This window comes from Protopterus annectens, chromosome 15.part0, assembly GCF_019279795.1.
Source record: "Protopterus annectens isolate FY-2018-M chromosome 15.part0, PAN1.0, whole genome shotgun sequence".
Lineage (NCBI taxonomy): Eukaryota > Metazoa > Chordata > Ceratodontiformes > Protopteridae > Protopterus > Protopterus annectens.
The window spans coordinates 533,025,477-533,046,559 of NC_056749.1; the positions used below are offsets into that span (position 1 = coordinate 533,025,477).

The following is a 21,083-nucleotide window of genomic DNA, read 5'->3' on the forward strand; positions in this document are numbered from 1 at the left end:
CTAACCATGTGGGCTCTGTCCTTGATCCATGTTGAAAAGGATCTCGTCTGTAAGTGACCATAGTGATGCCATTGTGCTTCAGCCAGGTCAGAATCCATGGTTACTGATAATGTGTTATGTTGACAGTTTCTTCCTCTAAATTCTCTAAAGCAATTCAATTACATGGTTACCGACAATATGTTATTTTCACAGTTTTGCCCTTTAAATTCTCAAAACTAATTAAAGAATATCCTGTAATTACTTTCAAGCACAGAGCTCTAAGTTTGCATCAGATCTGGATAAGAAAAGTAAATAATTTCAATACCTTATTTAAATTGGACTTAATTTTGTCACTATTCTGATTTTTGAACGCTAACTAGTGCATCTTTTTCTGTTGTACATCTTATTATTTTTGTGATTTTACTAATGGTATTTTCTGTTAAGTTTACCTATATGCTTGTGTCTTACCAGAATGTGCTTAATAATGCAGAAATTAATAATATCATGAAACTCACTGACAGCATCTTGAGCAGAATTACTTGGGTCATTAAAGATAGTATGTCAGTCTGTTTTCATAAGTGTGTCACTTATTGTATCATAGTTTCTATTGGTGACGTCCAGGAAGGATGGTTTATTTGTGAGTAGGTCTGATTTTAATCCTAGGCTAAAGATGATGTTAATCACGATTTGTGTTAATTGCAGAAGATATATCCATGGGAGGGGAGCAGAAAAGTTTTCAGTTTGTGGATTATTTCTGTATCTATAGATCGGGTTCCTATTACCTGATCAAACGTTTAGGTTAGCGAATACCTAAACGTCAATCTGGTAATAGCGAAAGCAAAAAACCACGAATGGCCAGTTTAACGCAGGGAAAGAATTCCCTTGGCCATTATGCAGATTTTGCCCCTTTCCCCACTGTACAGCGATCTTGGAGTTGGTATATTTAGTTGGGGGGGGGGGGGACACAGCCCTCCACTTCATTTTGATTTAAATTTTTTTTTTTTGCGGCCGAGGAAATTCATTCCCTATGTTAAATCAGCTGTTTGCTGTTTTAATTTTTCGATATTACCAGAACGACATTTAGGTATTCACTAACCTAAACATTTGATCAGGTAATATAGATGCCTATAGATCAATCTGTTTGTTCCAAGCAGTTTTGATTAACAGAGCCAGTTTATAGTTGAATAATATTTGAGTAATTTTCCATAACAATTACATTTAATTGATTTTTACATCCTGGATTTCAGTCAGTTTTTGAAAAATACATTTCTAGTGCATGAAAACCCATATATGCATGGGTTTTCCTAATGACATTTAGTGTGCTGATGATGATGTAAATAAACATGGATGTATGCTGTTTGTTTTTTAACATTTTTTAATTCGGTAGTTAAAATTAATTTTATTACATATTCAACCTTAACTTTTAGATTTTAGTACATTTGTTTCACATTTTAATAACAGCAGCCATACAAAACCTGCTGAGCTTTGACATAAAAAATGTGCACCTCTCTTCAGAGTATCATTTGGTTAAATGTCTAATAGCATCTGCAAATGGCACTGTCAGACAGAATTGTGCAACAGAAGTCACATAATTCTGGTGACAGTGTATTAAAATACATGGTGATCATTTGTAACTCCATTGATGAAAAATTGTGAAGTTAGGGATGTGTTTCCTTCATCATGGACTTCAGTGTAAAGTAAGAAAAACATTGAAGGGTATAGTAGTTATTCTCACATTTTGTGGTTTCATGCTTAGAAATTTAGAGTTTTTTCATCTGAAAGTAAATCATTAAGTTTTCATGCTTTATAGTAAGTACTTGTTTTAGTTTTTTGTGTTTGTTTTAGTGGGAATGCAGATAGAGGGGAATGGAGGTATTGTGCTCCATCACCAAACCGATGTCTTCTTTTTTCATAGTTTCCCAATGTACATTTTTTTTCAGATTTTCCTCCTTTGACAAGCATATTTGCTTGCACAACTGGCAATTTAGGGCCCTGTCAGTAGCAACAATGGTGTTAGCTTTGTGAACTCTGGCATGATGGATATTACAAGTGTTTACTCAGTCTTTTATTTGGGGGGGTGGATAAGTTTTACAGCTGAACTTCGGACATTTATCCTAGTATGATTAACTGCCAAACTATGCCAAGCCGAGTGCACTTCAACCTAGCTATGTGTGGTCTCTCTCTCTTTCTCTCTCTTTTTTTGTTAATTTTGTTATTATTAACTCTGTGTCAAATGCTGGGAAATTGTGGTCTGTCAAATGCTGGAAAATTATGGTCTGATTTTTTTTCTCTTATCAGTTCTTTGACAGATGCAGGGGAAATGCGCACTTCTAGTGTTGTTGTTTTGTGTTTTTTTTTGGTGGGTGATAGTTTTGTATACTGACTATAGGGAACTGGGACTTTCATCACTGTATGCTTAACTGTTAGGTTGTGCAATAAATAATACAGATAAAGAGAAATATAGCTAATTAGTTCAGATAATAATCATTTTATCTCAGAAAGCTATCTAAGCTGGATCTTATTCCTCCTCCTTGCATTGGAATGGTATGAAATATTGCCAAATCAGTCCTTAGGCTTGTTGTTTATAACTTTTTATTAGGCATATACCATCCTCACTGTGTATTTATCCAAACCCAGGAAAAAAGACTAAATGGTGGACACATTTCTTAATCCACCCAATACAAAGCTCATTGAGTGCCAACACTTTATTTCAAGCTAACTTTCCCATTAATCAGATGGTTTAGCAGAATCATTTTATTGAGATTGGTACTCATTGATTCATATTTATTTATTTATTTATTTACATTTGTTGACTGGGAATGTCCGACTGGACGCAGGTCCATTTTCAGCGGAGGCCCTGGGAGAAAAGCTCCACAAATTAAAATATTACAGACATAGTTACAGATTAAGAATCCTAGCAATTAAAATATTGCAAACATAGTTACAGAACACACAAAAAAACCAAGTCGGACTTCCACGAGTTGCAGTAAAAATATGTATTTAATCCAAGTGCAAAGATTAAAAATAGATGAGCGCTTTCGCTTACCTGCATCGTACGCTTCATCAGATCTAATAACTTATACGATTCATTCATGCTTATATAGTAAAGACTGCAAGATTCAATTAACATACTCATTGCATAATCACATAATTATATAATTAAGGAAATGCATACACCTCATTAATTAATTAAAAATACTCCATTTAAATCAAATAAAAATCTAACATTCAATATAAACGCAACACTAAAATAAATCCTCAAACATAATAAACATCCCATAACATGTTCGAACAAAACTAAGCTAATTTTATAATCAGATGAAATTGATGTAACTCTCCAGAAATTCTTATTTGGTTTCAGTAATCTCAAATCAATTACATAAAAATTAATACATCTATAGTACACTGCTTGAATTTAAACAATTTTGTATACCATCATAATGCCTGAATTTTTAAATAATGCTACAACTTGCTTAACCATATTTTATGATATTACATCTAATATATTAGAACTGAACTTATATCTAAGACAACAAATAATAAATGACAACCTACTTAATATATTATAACCACAGCCATTTAGAACAACATGCAAAGACAACTCTACAAGTTGCCTGACAACTGACCTATACTAGGGAGTGCAGATCATGATGTAATAATTCTTGTATTCAGCTGCCTTATGCATCTAATAGATGTAGAAATATATATATATATAAATATATATATAAAAAAGTCCTAAATATATGTTAATTAAATATATATAAATCCATACAGATATGAATAATAATAAATATAAATAAATATATGTGCATAGTGCAAGACTAATCGGAATAAAAATATGACTAAAACAATGATCCAGAAAAGTCAAACCTAACCCTCTGCTTTTACTCATTTATTTCATTTTCCTCAATTCTAGAACAGGTTTAATTGTAATATATTGATTGAGACCTGGTTCCTGGTGAGCCTTCATCCTAAGGATCCATTCTAACTCTATCTTTTCAAGTTGATGCATCTTATTTCCCCCTCTTTGACTAGGTTGAACAAGCTGGAGAACCCTAAAACAAAACTTATGTCCTGCATATGTAGAACAGTGTTTCGCTAGAGCATTCTTAGGGTCACATTTCCTGATGTCATGTATGTGATTATACATCCTATCTCTATGCTTTCTGGTTGTTAGACCTACATAGAACGCTGAACATTCAGTACAGTCAGCTAAATATATCAAATTGGCACTGTCACATGATGCATAAAAATGTGGTTCAAAACTGAAATATAAAATTGGATGAACAAAAACCTGTTCTTTGGTAATAAAAGTACACATTTTGCATTTCCCACATGCTATGGTACCTAATTTTATCCAGATGTCAGAGTTTTGTATCTCCTTGGGTATTTTATGAATGCGTTCTATACATAGCATTCTTTTGAGGCTTTTGCTATTCCTATAAATAAATCTAGGTTTACTCCCTACTATTCTACATATCTTAGTATCAATTGTAAGAACATGCCAATTGTTATGTATAATTTTCGTAATGTTGCTGATGTCACTAGTATACCTAGTAATAAAAGATAGTCTCTCTCCATTCTTAGGATCAGGATTGTTTCTAACACACTTACTATAATTTGTCCATATTTTCTTCTTATGTGATGTGTTGAAAATTTGATCTTTAATTTCATCTAACATTGCATTATTATATCCCTTTTCTAAGAATAAATCAGTTAGGAACTTAATTTGTTTTTGTAATATATGTAGCTCCTTGCATAATCTGCTGATCCTTATAAATTGGCTCTTCACTATGTTAGGAAAGAAATGTCTTGGATGCATACTGTTATAATTCAACAAAGTATTTTTCCAACATTCTTTTCTATATATATTGGTAGATAGAAGTCCTCTCTCATTCTTCGTAATAGTAACATCTAAAAAATTGATATTACAAGAGGAGAATTCCATGGTAAATCTAAGAAAGTCAGTGGTAGGTTCCAAGAAATCAACAAAATCTCTTAATTCATCTTCAGTACCATGCCAAAATAATGGAATGTCATCCACAAACCTCTTATAAAGTAGTATCTGATGCTGATATTTACTACTAAATGCATGTTCTTTCTCCCAATAATGAACTACTAAATTAGCATAGGTATTTGCACATGGGGTGCCCATGGCAACCCTCCATTTTTGCAAATATACCTTATTCTGATACATTAAAATATTGTTAGATAAAGTTAAATCTAATAAAGTGCTGAGTAGAATCTGTTCATTATTGGAAAAAATCTGTCTCTGTCCTAGTAACACTTGTATCGCTTGAATGCCATAGTTGTTAGGTATGGATGTAAAGAGACTATTTACATCAAGCGTTACTAATAAGAAATTGTTGTCAGCTTGTGCTTCGACCTGAAATAAATCTAAATTATCAAGAAGTTGGTGTGTGTCTTTAAGTATGGATGGTATCTTTTTTACTAGAGGATAGAGTCTTTTTTCAATGTAAATGGATATAGTCTCAGTGGCCCAACCTTCACCTACTACTATAGGTCTCATAGGTATCGGAAAAATATTCTTGTGGACTTTAGGAAGTCCTTTAATGTAGGGTATGCGTGGTTGTTCCACTAAGAAATATGTATATAATTCATGTTTTATTTGTCTATTCATCAATAAATCATAAAGATCACTATGTATATTGTGTATAATTTTATCTATTTCCTTCATGCTCAATTCTTTATAAGTGTTAATATCTGATATCACCCTATACATTGCTTCCTGATAATCTTCCGTATTCATTATGACAATAGCACCTCCCTTGTCTGCCGATTTGACAATAACCCCTTCATTATTCACCAAGGTATGTAGGGATGACCATTCTTGTTTACTAAAGTTGTAATATTTGCCTTTATGTTTATAGTCATAAAAGTACCTTTAGAAGTCATGCTCGCACATTTTTATGAAACATTCTAAGTTGGTGCACATCGGTGGTATAAAACTGCTTTTTCTCTTAAAAACATTAATGTTAGTTGCATCTTTAACACTGCATTTATCACTATAACTCATTATGAGAGCCACAGAACGCCCAAATAATCTTAAGTCAATTAAAAGTTCACTCAACGAACTTCATTGAGCTGGAATATATGACAAACCTTTGTTAAGCATAAACAAATCAGTGTCCGAACACTCAAACTTCGAAATATTCATAACCAAATTGGTTATTCCTTCGCACGATTCCTTCTCTCGTAGCTTTCGTTGGAAAAAAGACTCTATCCTCTAGTAAAAAAGATACCATCCATACTTAAAGACACACACCAACTTCTTGATAATTTAGATTTATTTCAGGTCGAAGTACAAGCTGACAACAATTTCTTATTAGTAACGCTTGATGTAAATAGTCTCTTTACATCCATACCTAACAACTATGGCATTCAAGCGATACAAGTGTTACTAGGACAGAGCCAGCTTTTTTCCAATAATGAACAGATTCTCCTCAGCACTTTATTAGATTTAACTTTATCTAACAATATTTTGATGGATCAGAATAAGGTATATTTGCAAAAATGGGGGGTTGCCATGGGCACCCCCTGTGCAAATACCTATGCTAATTTAGTAGTTCATTATTGGGAGAAAGAACATGTGTTTAGTAGTAAATATCAGCATCAGATACTACTTTATAAGAGGTTTGTGGATGACATTCTATTATTTTGGCATGGTACTGAAGATGAATTAAGAGATTTTGTTGATTTCTTGGAATCTACCACTGACTTTCTTAGATTTACCATGGAATTCTCCTCTTGTAATATCAAATTTTTAGATGTTACTATTACGAAGAATGAGAGAGGACTTCTATCTACCAATATATATAGAAAAGACTGTTGGAAAAATACTTTGTTGAATTATAACAGTATGCATCCAAGACATTTCTTTCCTAACATAGTGAATAGCCAATTTATAAGGATCAGCAGATTATGCAAGGAGCCACATATATTACAAAAACAAATTAAGTTCCTAACTGATTTATTCTTAGAAAAGGGATATAATAATGCAATGTTAGATGAAATTAAAGATCAAATTTTCAACACATCACATAAGAAGAAAATATGGACAAATTATAGTAAGTGTGTTAGAAACAATCCTGATCCTAAGAATGGAGAGAGACTATCTTTTATTACTAGGTATACTAGTGACATCAGCAACATTACGAAAATTATACATAACAATTGGCATGGTCTTACAATTGATACTAAGATATGTAGAATAGTAGGGAGTAAACCTAGATTTATTTATAGGAATAACAAAAGCCTCAAAAGAATGCTATGTATAGAATGCATTCATAAAATACCCAAGGAGATACAAAACTCCGACATCTGGATAAAATTAGGTACCATAGCATGTGGGAAATGCAAAATGTGTACTTTTATTACCAAAGAACAGGTTTTTGTTCATCCAATTTTACATTTCAGTTTTGAACCACATTTTTATGCATCATGTGACAGTGCCATTTTGATATATTTAGCTGACTGTACTGAATGTTCAGCGTTCTATGTAGGTCTAACAACCAGAAAGCATAGAGATAGGATGTATAATCACATATATGACATCAGGAAATGTGACCCTAAGAATGCTCTAGCGAAACACTGTTCTACATATGCAGGACATAAGTTTTGTTTTAGGGTTCTCCAGCTTGTTCAACCTAGTCAAAGAGGGGGAAATAAGATGCATCAACTTGAAAAGATAGAGTTAGAATGGATCCTTAGGATGAAGGCTCACCAGGAACCAGGTCTCAATCAATATATTACAATTAAACCTGTTCTAGAATTGAGGAAAATGAAATAAATGAGTAAAAGCAGAGGGTTAGGTTTGACTTTTCTGGATCATTGTTTAGTCATATTTTTATTCCGATTAGTCTTGCACTATGCACATATATTTATTTATATTTATTATTATTCATATCTGTATGGATTTATATATATTTAATTAACATATATTTAGGACTTTTTTATATATATATTTATATATATATATATATATATTTCTACATCTATTAGATGCATAAGGCAGCTGAATACAAGAATTATTACATCATGATCTGCACTCCCTAGTATAGGTCAGTTGTCAGGCAACTTGTAGAGTTGTCTTTGCATGTTGTTCTAAATGGCTGTGGTTATAATATATTAAGTAGGTTGTCATTTATTATTTGTTGTCTTAGATATAAGTTCAGTTCTAATATATTAGATGTAATATCATAAAATATGGTTAAGCAAGTTGTAACATTATTTAAAAATTCAGGCATTATGATGGTATACAAAATTGTTTAAATTCAAGCAGTGTACTATAGATGTATTAATTTTTATGTAATTGATTTGAGATTACTGAAACCAAATAAGAATTTCTGGAGAGTTACATCAATTTCATCTGATTATAAAATTATAGTTTTATATATATATTTATATATATATTTTTATACATATTTTTTGATCAGATGCTTAGTTTTGTTCGAACAAGTTATGGGATGTTTATTATGTTTTTATTTTAGTGTTGCATTTATAATGAATGTTATATTTTTATTTGATTTAAATAGAGTATTTTTAATTAATTAATGAGGTGTATGCATTTCCTTAATTATATAATTATGTGATTACGCAATGAGTATGTTTATTGAATCTTGCAGTCTTTACTATATAAGCATGAATGAATCGTATAAGTTATTAGATCTGATGAAGCGTACAATGTAGGTACACGAAAGCGCTCATCTATTTTTAATCTTTGCACTTGGATTAAATACATATTTTTACTGCAACTCGTGGAAGTCCGACTTGGTTTTTTTGTGTGTTCATTCAGCCGCTGCAGCCTTACGAAGTTAGACTTTGGGTTAGTTGTCTTGTTTTCTGTTTTTCATTTAAACATAGTTACAGATGAAGAACATATTACATTCAGTAGATAACTAAAATACAATATATTTTAAAATACCAGATATTTTAGTTATCTATGAGAATGATATCTGATAATTGCTTTGTGTTTGTTTAATAAGAATGGCCCACTGAAGAGAAACTGTTTTATATGGTGAATAGGGCTGAGAGGAAAGCTGTATAACTGATTACCAATTCAGTATCAATTATATTATATGTATTATATAGTGGTAGTGGTAAACAACGCAAACAGTTTAGTTTTGACCAATTTACTGTGCTATTTGAGAAATGTTTGATTTTTTTCATATTCAAAGATCCTAGAACTGATTCTTTATTTGGTATTTCAAAACTACATCATAACATAACCACTGCTCCTGTCAGGCTGATAGTTTGAGCCTCTGGGTAGAAAACAGGGCCCATTAGCAATGTTGCTGGATACTAAAATTAACCCTTTAGTCCAAATATTTTCTTCAAATGTTATAGGGAAAAAAGCTTTTTGCTGTGTTGTTAAAATCAGAGAAATTATAGTAAATAAGGACAACCTTTTAATAAGACAAGATGTAAAGAGATTATATTTGGTAATTCCAGAGGAGAATGTATGGCAACTTAGTCTAAAGAAGACTTTTCCAGTGTCTTATAATAAAAAAAGTCTCATTACATCCTTATGTTCTTGTTTTGACACTTTTAATTAAAATTCAGATTATGTTATTGGCCTTAAATATATCCACCATGCAAGGTTTAATTTCTTTATTCCTGAATATTCTCCGGACTACTTAGGTTGCCCTTCTTTCCAGTCCTTAAAATATTACATAGCCAAAAAAGTTTTATATTTTCTATAATATTTATTTTTTATTTTTATTTTTGAAAATGATATTAGGATGTTGATCTAAAACATCTTTAGACTACATTCCTAAGGTCAAACACAGTGAAACAGTTGCATTTTGAATGGAAAAATGAACATGTTCAATTTTAATGTTTTATATGTTAAAATATTTTAAACCATCAAAAGCCTTACGTTTATACAAAAATGCATATTATTTTCTAAGTCTGATGAGTTTATGATGGATTTTATATTTATCATCCTGAATAAAATCAATAATTGTATTTGTCCTGAATTGATTGTACAGTTCTTCCTGCACAGAGACTACAATAAGTTCCTGATAGGCCAGCATGATGGCTATTTAAAGAAGGTGGGCATCTGCTATGGACTGGGCAAGGTGCTGCATAATGCCAGTGGAATCATCTATATTGGGGCAGGGCAGGGCAATCATTATGATGACCTGAGGTGACACCACCCTGACCTACTCTGACAACAAAAGATAGGCATTCAGGAGAGTGAGCCAGCCATTAACTGTAAGCATTTAAATTTTGGGTACCACCATTGTCTTCTACCATATATGGTACTATATATGTATGCTTAACAATATATTCAGCTGCAAGTCAACATTGTTTGAGAATGGTTGGGTGCTGCAGAAGATGGGATCACAACTCCCAGGAGTGGGTGTGACATTCATAAGTTCATAGGTAAGTAGTATGTTAGCTGTCCTTGTGGGCCATTTTAAGCTTAGCCAAGTTCCCTCAAAGGTGAGGATCAAACCCTATACCTTGTCTATGCAAAGTAAAAACTTTTGCCATTATGCCAGCCCCCAACCCATAAATGTATTCTTCTTGGTAGAAGTGGATACAACACCAAGCATTACACGCACTCAGACAGACACACGTTTCCCATGCTATGCATTGAACCTCCTACTTCTCTAGTTACACAATCTACAGTGCACTGTATTAATTGCAAGCACCACAGGAGAAGTCTAAATTTTGACTTTGGTGGGACTCAAACCCACAACTTTTGAATAACTTTAAGCATTTTATGAAAAGTCCAATGCGCTATCCATTGTGCCACAGAGCCATTAATATTTATATTGGCCATAGTGGGATTCAAACCCACATCTCTAGAAAGACTGGAGACTAAATCCAGTGCCTTAGACTGCTTGGCCACGCTACCTCTGTGTATGACATCTGTGCCACCCCCCTACACAACAAAGACTGTGTTTGCAACAGACAAGAAAGATAATTTCTTCCCTTTGTGTCATCCTTCCACAGCTCTAATAGTGGAAGAGGAGGAGGAGAGGTTGCAGTCACTTAAGTCTCCTCTAGCTGCTGCCACTAATTCTAGGTTGCCAGTAGTTGTTAGATCTGTTTGTTTATTAACAATGAGGTGTCAGGGAGGTGGGTAACACATACACTCTCTGTCTGCTTATTAGAGGAAGGAGAAAAGTTCTTTTCTAATGGTAGACCACAAGAGTCTCTAGTGGTCTCCTGAAATTAGTGGCAGACATTGATCACTGCAGAGGTTTGCTTGCAACTGAAAACCTGCCCAGGCAACCCTTAAATTCCTTCCGTCATGACTAGTGGGGAGCAACCAACATATATCATTGACCAAACAGGTGAGTGATACCTGGGTTTGTTACACTTTGTACTTGCTTGCCATCAAATCACGGCAGGAGCCCATGCTCTATCCTTCCCGGTGAATTTCACTATTCTGTATCATTCCCCATTCTTGCTCATTGTCCAGCCCTTCTCATAAACAACAGTCTAGCCTCTGTATGTATGTGACTTCCTCCATCCTTCTCACTTTATAAATATATATATATATATATATATATATATATATATTACCCGTATCTGACTGTGTCTGTGTTCCTTGCTTATCAGTCTGTCTTTACTAGCTGCCCTTTTCCATTCCCTTCCAACTACAGCCATCCTCAAGTATCTGCTCCAATTGCTTGTCTTTTGCAGCACTTACAAAAGGGGCTTCCCCCCAACATACCCTTCCTTACTTTATAACCCACACCGTTCATGGCTTATAGTAAACTATCTTTGTTTACCTTACTGTTCTCCCCTTTTCCATGTTTCTATCTACCCCATTTCCTCCTCATTTATATGCTGAGCAGTGTTGCCACTATACTGTGGACACCCACAGTGGCCTTTCTGTTGTCCACTCTGCCCAGCTGTGCTGCCCTTCTTATGATTTAGTTCGACACTAGCTATAGACATATATCACTGTACTGTTCACATGATTGTGCATTGATCTGGATGCATTAATCTGTCTTAGTGTGATGTCTATCACACTGGTTATGTAAGCTGCTACCTTAGTTCTACTGCTGTCATATGGTAGCATTGCACTGTTCATCCTGTTGCTACCATGCCTCTGTTTTCTTATGTTGTACTTTGCTCATTACACTGGCAATGTCCCCAACCTACTACATCTCTGATTAGCTTTCTAACACTTCATGCAGTGATGTCCTAGGGTATTAGCACTGCATAGGCATTTAGCATTTGTTTATGAATCCTAGCTAGTATTTCAAGCACTTTATACATTCCTTAGTAAAATTTATCATGGGTTTATATTTGCATATTCAAGTATACACTGAATATAGTGGGTGTCACAGTTAAGTAGCAGATAGTGTTGCTTTCTCACAGTGAGATGTTCTCCGGTTCAGTTGTTGTCTGGGGGGACTTCTACAAATAGTCTGCATGTCCTCCCTGTGTTTGTGTGGGTTTTCTCTAGGTGATCTGGTTGCCTACCACATTCCAAAGACATGCTATAGGTAAATTGTACTCTTTCAATTGGCTGTAGGTGTCAGCACATGTGTGTGTGTGTGTGTGTGTGTGTTTGGCATGAAAGAACAACAGTGGCAGGACTAGCCACTCAGCAGTGTGAACCTTAGCTCTATATGATGGTCACTGTTTATGTGACACCCCGATTACATGTGCAAAAAAATGGGGGAAATTGTGGTTATGGATGGATTCAGGTATATACTGGTCTTAAACTGTCTTGCAAAGTTACAGACTTCTAAGCAGCACTATGTCAAAGTTGTATGGGATATTTTTCTTGGGATCAAGTAGTTTTTATCATAGACAGTTCCATCAAACTTGTTTTTTCTGGACCACAGAAAAAAACATGGTATAATAAGGCTGAAAAATTTGTCACCAACAAACAATACCACATCCACTACTGTGTTGTCCTTAAGGCTTTGAATTGGCTCAACCTGGCTCACCATTCAGATTACATACAGTTTATCTCCACACACAGCATTATTCACAAAGCTGATGACTGCCCTGCTTTTACTTCTATTTTCCATTCCTACCAACTAAATAGATCTAATATACAACATCTTCTCAGCATAGATAAACCCCACAAATCCTCTGGCCAATGGAATTCTATTCCTCTGCAAATTAGAACTTCAAACTGCTACAAAAAGAACTACCTAAATAAGACAGTCTCTGCTCATGCACTACCCAAGGCTGAACTAGTCCCACCCTCTTTCCACCCTCAGCATACATTTTACTAATTCCTTCTCCTCAAGCACAGTCAATCTATTTCTTAGTTAAAGGACAAATATAATTTTGCCTAGGCTGTATTATCTAGTCATCTCTGTTCTAAAGAGTATGCTCAGTGTGATTAATGTCACCTCTATGAACTGCACTTGTGACTACTTTATTAACAATGTTCTTTTTCAACTTGTTATATTTATCCAAATATTTGCACTATGTATGTTTAGTTTCACACTATATGAACTGAAATTGAATGTTTTACTTAATATGTTGTTGTTCTGTATCAGGTGTTGCAATATTTAACTGTAACTATATTATTTCAATGTGGATCTTTTCTCCCCAGGCCCCTGCTGAAAATTAGATATTAACCCAGTCAGACTTTCACTGTAAACAAATGTCAAATAAATAAAATAAAGCATTAGAAGAGCAATTGCAGTAACTATTAATTTTTGCTATATAAAGGGTAGTTACTTTCAAACTTCATGTTCTATGGTATACAATAGCTTGAGGGCTTTGAATGCAAGTCAGAGTTTACTTAGTCAGCCTTTACTTTTTCCTTATGACTGGACATCTATGGGCTTGTGTATTAAAGTGTGTGTGTGTGTGGGTGGGGTGGGGGGGCTTTCCTCTCCTCAAAAATGCTTTTTTATTTGTTTTTTTTAATGACAGTAGATTATTGCAACACTTTACTACCTGTACTAGATAGACACAACTTTTCAGATTACATTTCTCTATAAACAGTATCACACTCAGTGAGAGAACACATGTATAGGCCTACACTGTCTGCAGAAACAGATCCACACCTAGTACTAAATGTAGATAATTAGAAACCATTGTATTTATCTTATCTTTATTCACTTCCTATTCCCCATTTACACTGCTACTATGAAAAATCTATTAATAAATTATTACAGCTACATTATTACATATTTAGGAAGTATATTGTTTTATTGGAACTACTAAATACTCAAATAAGTGTATTTTTAAATCAAATACCCATGTATTTCTTTGTACTCTTGGACTAAAATGCAAGGTCAGGCAGCTTGTCCCTCCTCAGTTGCCAACCTCATAGCACTTAGCATACTCATGTAGTGAAAAAAAATGCCTGATACTCACACACAATGAATTATCACTTAGCTTGTCACTATTTATATGGGAGAGAAAAAAGAACTTAACCATAATAGAGGCCTCCCAGTAACAAACAAATATAGCCTGTAAGCAACATACACCACCATAGCACTCTACACAAATACATAGCAAACTATCATACACTGATGGTGTAAAACAGTCTTTGCTCAAGCCTTAGGACCAATTAAAACTACACTGTAAATCAAATAATACAACACCTATTACCACAACCATAGTAAAGGGTCACCAGTTAGTAAATCACTCCAAATCTAATGCACCGAAACACTGTTTTAATAAAAGTGTACTAGTGATCAGTGACTCCATTTTCAGGCACACTAACTCATTTTTCACAAGGTTAGACAAAAACAGGGTGAGAGTAAATTGTTTTTCAGGGGCCAAGAGCTCCTGTGTCTAAAGGAGCCTAAAGACCCTTAAGATAAACAAATGTTGTTAGGTCATGGTGGTGGTCTATGTGGGGGTAAATGACCTGGTGTCCAAAAACCTATGGGATATACACAGAGACATGACAGACTCTCCATGAATGTCACAAGTGCAGCAAAGTCCCTGACGTCCCACTCACTAGGCTGAACAAGGAGAAGGTTACTGTTAGCTGCCTGTCGGGTGCCAGGATCTGCCACATAACACAAGCACTCAGGTCACTCCAGAACAAGTACAAATATGACTCTGTCATTGTACATGTTGGTGTGAATGACCTGAGACGTACCTCCCTAGACTACATGAAAAGAGACATGGAGGAGCTCTCTGATCACGTAGCCCAGGCCGGTATGACCCTGACCCTGAGTAGCATCCTGCCCTCAACAAGAATGATACCACGGTATAGAGAAAAAAATGATCAATTTCAACAATTGGCTTAGCTTCTGGTGTCATTCAAAGGGGATCTAGTGTCTGTCAGCCCGGGATGACATGCTCGACAAGTCACGCTGCTTTGGTAGAGACGGCTTGCACCTGTCACCCTTAGTTTCTCGAATACTGGCCAAGACTCTTGCCACCCCCATATTGCCTTTTTTAGGCAAGGCTCAAAAGACAAACCCACCACCATAAATAGCACATGTAACAAAAACTGAGGGTAATTCTACTCAATGCCAGAAGTCTAAACCTCAAAATGCATGCACTCGAGGCACTCCTCAGTATGGAGAAAATCGATATATGTGCAGTAACAGAAACCTGGTTTAAGGCCCCAGAGAGTATCCCAGCACTGCCAGGCTACAACTCATACCATACATTTCGGCCACAAAACCCAGACCAAAATACAAAAGGCGGGGGAGTATCCATATTCATCAAGGATATCCACACCTCCAGGTTAGTGGCACAGCACGATGCTTCAGAGATCATCTACCTGCAACTAACAATGGGCAAAACTGCTATTCAAATTATAGCTTGCTACAGATCACCCACCATGTCCCAGAACCCCCACTCCACATTCCTGGATACACTGGGAAACATAAAGGTCATACCAAACACCCTGATATTGGGTGATTTCAATTACGCAAACATTAACTGAGAGAACTACTCAAGTACAAACTCCCTTGCCAAACATTTCCTAGAATTTATAAACTCAAACAGCCTAGATCAACTGGTCAACACTCCCACCAGAGGTGACAACATATTGGACCTGGTCATTACCAACATGTGCGACTGGTGTTCCACTCCGGAGGTCAACCCCTTGCTGGTTAGATCTGACCATAAACTAATCACACTGGATATCCACATTCCGCCACTACTCCCAGTCAAAGAAACCACAGTGAAAAACTTTTCAAAAGCAAATGTCACGTTATTTAAGACCGAGGTGGGAAGTTTCAAAGCCCCCATGCTAAAGGATAATGCAGTCCAAGCTACAAAATCCTTTACTAATGCACTCTACGGGCACCTACAAGAATGCATGGATCATGCTATCCCAAACAAAACCAAGGCTCACTCCTCCAAGAAAAGGCAACCAGTCTGGTGGACCCCTGCCATAAACAAGCTATACAATAGAAGGAGGAAACTAGTACAGAAAAGACTAAAATCCCAAGAAGGGAAGATATTCTTGATCAATATCAGCAAGAAACTATGTTCCCTCATAAAATCATCCAGGGCTAGCTTCGAAAGAAAAATTGCCATGGACTCCAAAGATAACCACAAGGCATTCTTTAGCTATGTCAAAAATCTAAGTGGCAATTCTCAGATCTGCTCAGAGTTAGTGCAGAATGGCACAAAATACACTGAACCAACCGATATAGCCAACATCCTGGCAGACAGGTTCAGTGCAAACTTTACCCCCCCTCTCACCACCAAAAGGGCTCATAACTATACCAAAAGAAGGAAGTGCCCTTGCAATCACAGGTACTCAGGTTAAAACAGCCCTCTCCAAAGCCAAAAACACAGCATCAATGGGACCGGATGGTGTCCCAGGCTGCGTCCTACACAAGCTCAAAGATTAACTAACCCATCACCTAAACACACTGTTTAAACTCAGCCTCTCCACAGGCTACATGCCCACAGAGTGGCACACAGCAATGGTTATTCCACTTCGCAAAGGTGGAGCCACAATGGACCCCGGGAACTATCACCCTATAAGCCTGACTAGCTTGGTCTGCAAAGTTATGGAGCACATCATCATGGATCTCATTAACAGAGACATTGGAAACCTCCAAACACTGGACCCTACCCAATTCGGCTTTGTTAAGGGCAGATCATGCCTCCTAAACCTGGTGGACTTCTTTGAGACAGTTACCAAGGCTATATACAAGGGAAAGGTGGTCCACCCAGCCTACCTAGACCTCACAAAGGCCTTCAACACCATTCCCCACTCAGGTATTATAGACAAGCTCACAAGCCTGAACATAAACCCCTATGTCACGAGATGGGATGCCAACTGGCTCATGGACAGAACCCACATGGTAAGAGTTGCGGGAGCTAGGACTGACTCTAAACCAGTTACAAGTGGGGTTCCCCAAGGCTCAGTCCTAGGACCTCTCCTGTTCAGCATATACTTCTCAGAGGTACAGGTAAGCACAGGTGGACTATGGCTGACCAAGTTCACAGACGACTGCAAACTAGTGGCTATAATTGACTCTCCAGCTCACACAGACATCCTCCAGAAGGGTCTCACTGAGACAGATACCTGGTGTCAAAACCATGGGCTCAAGCTAAATGCCAAAAAGTGCATAGTCATCCCCTTTGGAAAAAACAAAGTACCCACAAACTACCACATAGGTGGTAGCCCCCTAAATATGGAAGACGTAATAAGGGATCTGTGGACCCAAGTAGATAGTAACCTCTCCTTTGATAATCACATTTCCAAAGTGGTTAGAAATTCCGTCTATGTGGCCCACCTAATCACAAAAGGGTTTGCATCCAGATCGAAAGAGGTCATTGGGCCCCTCTATGTATCACTCATCAGACCCATCATAGAGTGCAATGCCCCATTTGGGATGTACCTTACAAGACACCTGCAACAACTGGAAACACCACAGAAGTACCTCACCAAGAGGATCACTGGCCTCAAGCAGATACCCTATGCAGCTCGACTGCAAAAACTTCAGCTGTACTCGGTTGCATACCGCCTACTCAGAAGTGATCTCTGCCTGACATACAAGGCCATGTCCAACCCAGAACTGATGGACATGCTCCACCTAAAGAAAACCATATCCCCTCGAGCCACATGCTCCAGGGATCTAAACCTCACCACAACAAGCAATAGGATGTGTTGGAGGAAAAGATTCCTGTCCCAGAGACTTCCCATGCTCTGCAACAAGATTCCAATCTACATTAGGCAGAGCTCCTCGATAACCCTCTTCAAGAGAAACCTTGACAAGTGGATGGGAAACAGAAAGTTTACCCCAGGGATCACTTCAATGGCTCTGCTGGACAGAGGCACAGAGAACTAATCTAAAGGGGTGGAGAAAGCCAACACATTCCAGCTAGGCTTATAAATGCCTTCTGGCAGATAGCCTAGTACCTACCTATGATCCTATGAACTTATTAAGCAGAAGCAGAATCCTTCCTTCTCCATGAATGATTCCAAAGAGCAAGGAAATAAAAATATTGTTTTCAAACATTAGCTACATATATGGCATCAGTATAGTGGGATCCAGTATGTATCAGTTTGGGAAGAGATGCAAAGCACTCATACTTGCCTTGCCAAGGGTGGCTTGCACCTCACTTTCTAATGCTTCTGCCTATTGGGTAAAGCCATCACAAAAAAAAAAAAAAAAAAAAAATCAAGCACCAGTCCACATCAAAGTAGCTCTTTTCAATGCTACAAGTCCAAATAACAAATTGCCTGACCTGGGAGCCCTACTACATGTGGAACACATTCATGTGCCTGTTGTTACATACATTTGGTTTAGAAGTGTGGGAAACAATCCCTCTGTACTAGGGTTTTTCACCTACCATGCCTTTAGACTCAAAAGAAACTACAGTGGAATATTCATTACCTCGAGGCAGATTCCTAGATACAGACAAACAGACCTGATCGAGATCCAAATTACACTAAACAGGATAGCTGTCAAATCACAGTATGCTACAGGACCCCTTCCATACCATGTTAGAGTCTTAAATATACCAGACAAACTTCAAAATAACAAAAATGTCATCATCCTGGGAGAGGTTAACTTTCCAATGATAAACTTGAATACCTATTCCACAACTGTAGAATATGCCTGAAAATTACCTGATTTCATAAAGAAGAATCCCCTGGATAAAGTCACAAAAAATCCACAAGAGGACAAAATATTCTTGAACTGGTCATTACAATTATGACAGCTATGTGAACTATTCCATTGGTATTCACTTCCCCAGTTAATCCAGTCACAAACTGGTAATCTTTTCCTTCAAAATCCCCAAATATCACAATATTCAAGGACTTCAGACATATCAACCTTCTACAGTTCTGTGAAATTGAAGTATAACTGCTTCATCCAGGATGTTGAGATGAAAAGTAATTATGCAAACCAATTCTATGCTTACCTGGATAAATGCATTAACCTAGTCCCTACCAGATCTAAACAAAATGGGAAGTTCAATAGTATAATAAAGTAAATAGCTCAGACAATGAGATAAAATTAAATGATAAAAATGCAATATTGTTGCATTTGATAAACAATCCCCACCCAGCTTATTATACAGAAAACACCCCACTCTAAATGAAGATGTGAGAGATCTTGGAACATGGGAAGATAATTCCCTTTCCTTTGATCATCATGCTGCCAGTGTTCAGTAAATCTTGGTATCTGGAACAACTGATGACAAAGGGTATTTCCTCTACATCCAAAGAAGTCTGTACCTCTTTGTATTCCACACTGCTCAGGCCCATCATCAAATACAATGCCCCTTTTGGATATATATTATTTGGCATATCAAGCAGTTGAAGAGATCCCCCCCAAAGGTTACTAGCAAAAAAGATCACAGGCCTAAAAGACCTGAGTTACCAAGAGAGGCTGGGGGCTTTGTCCTTGTATTCAAGTGTGCTATAGACTCCTTTGGGGTGACCTGTGCCTTGCCTCCAAGGGATCCAGCAGTCCAAGACTTCTTATATCTCCACAAATCAGACAGTCCAGCAAACAATAGGACCAAAGATCTGAACCTGCTTCACCAAATACTAAATCATGGTGGAGGGACAGATTAGTTATGTAATGACTACCCAAACTAATTTGCACTCTATATCAAGCAATGTGACACACTATCTCCCTTTGAAAAGAATTAGACAATTGAAGGGGTATCAGTCCTTTCAAAAGGAAGCAAGGTCTAAGGACAGATACTGGCAAAGTGTAGATAGCTACATGACCCAGTTGCCATATATTTGCTATGATTCTATGAATATATCCATTGTCTAAGTAATATGTAAACACCTTTTGTAAAGTTATTGTTTAAGTGAGTCAGGTTATGGCTGAAAAGGGCCCTTGGACCAGCCTACCTACTCAGTTAGCAAGTAAACAAACAAGTAAATAAAATTATTCTCTTGGACTGTTGGATGATGTAAACTGGTCTGCTACATGCTGTACTTTAATAATAAATCTCAGACTTTCAGCACCTGAAAAACCATAACCCTTCCTGGTTATTGACAATTATATGTGTATTTCTGTTTTTATTTATAATGAGGTTGTTTGGATTTAATGTCATTATTTAGACAGATGGTCTCAGACAGTTATTAGAACTGCATTTCAGGAGATCATTAAGGAGGCTAGCCCAAATTCCCAACTTTCCCAAAGCACTGCTTGTCTGGTTAAATGACTTGCTCAATGACGCACAGTAGGCAGATGAAAGCTGAGGGAATCAAACCCTGTACAACAGGAAGGATCTTGTCAACTAAAATAAAGATTCAAACCCACATTTTTCAGTATTGCATGAGGAGACACTTTCATATGTCAACATGACACCTGAAATACAAAAAATATCTTACAATGGTGAATAAAATCTGTGCTCTTGTAGGATTTACATGTATAATGTCATTTTATTTATTTTATTTTATTTTACATTTGTTGACCGGGCTGGTCCAACTGGATATATATCCATTTTCAGTGGAGGCCAGGGGAGAAAAGCTCCATGTAATGGCTCCATGTAATGCCACAGTTTCATTTGTACATTTAAGCTGATTCCTAAGAAACTGGATGTAAACATTAGAATCAACAGTTGAAGTAAAAACTTATTTGCTCAATGTGTGTGTGTGTGTGTGTGTGTGTGTGTGTGTGTGTGTGTGTGTGTGTGTATGTGTGTGTGTGGCAGTTTTACTTTGTTGCAAGTGGATTAGCTTGTTA

The 21,083-nt window shown here is 36.5% G+C and overlaps 1 protein-coding gene across 1 annotated transcript in view; it reads left to right on the forward strand.

Moving 5' to 3' along the window:
• Positions 1–21,083, forward strand: part of LOC122789853 (sodium/nucleoside cotransporter 1-like) — a 486,120-nt gene that overhangs the window by 173,930 nt on the left and 291,107 nt on the right. The window lies entirely within an intron of this gene.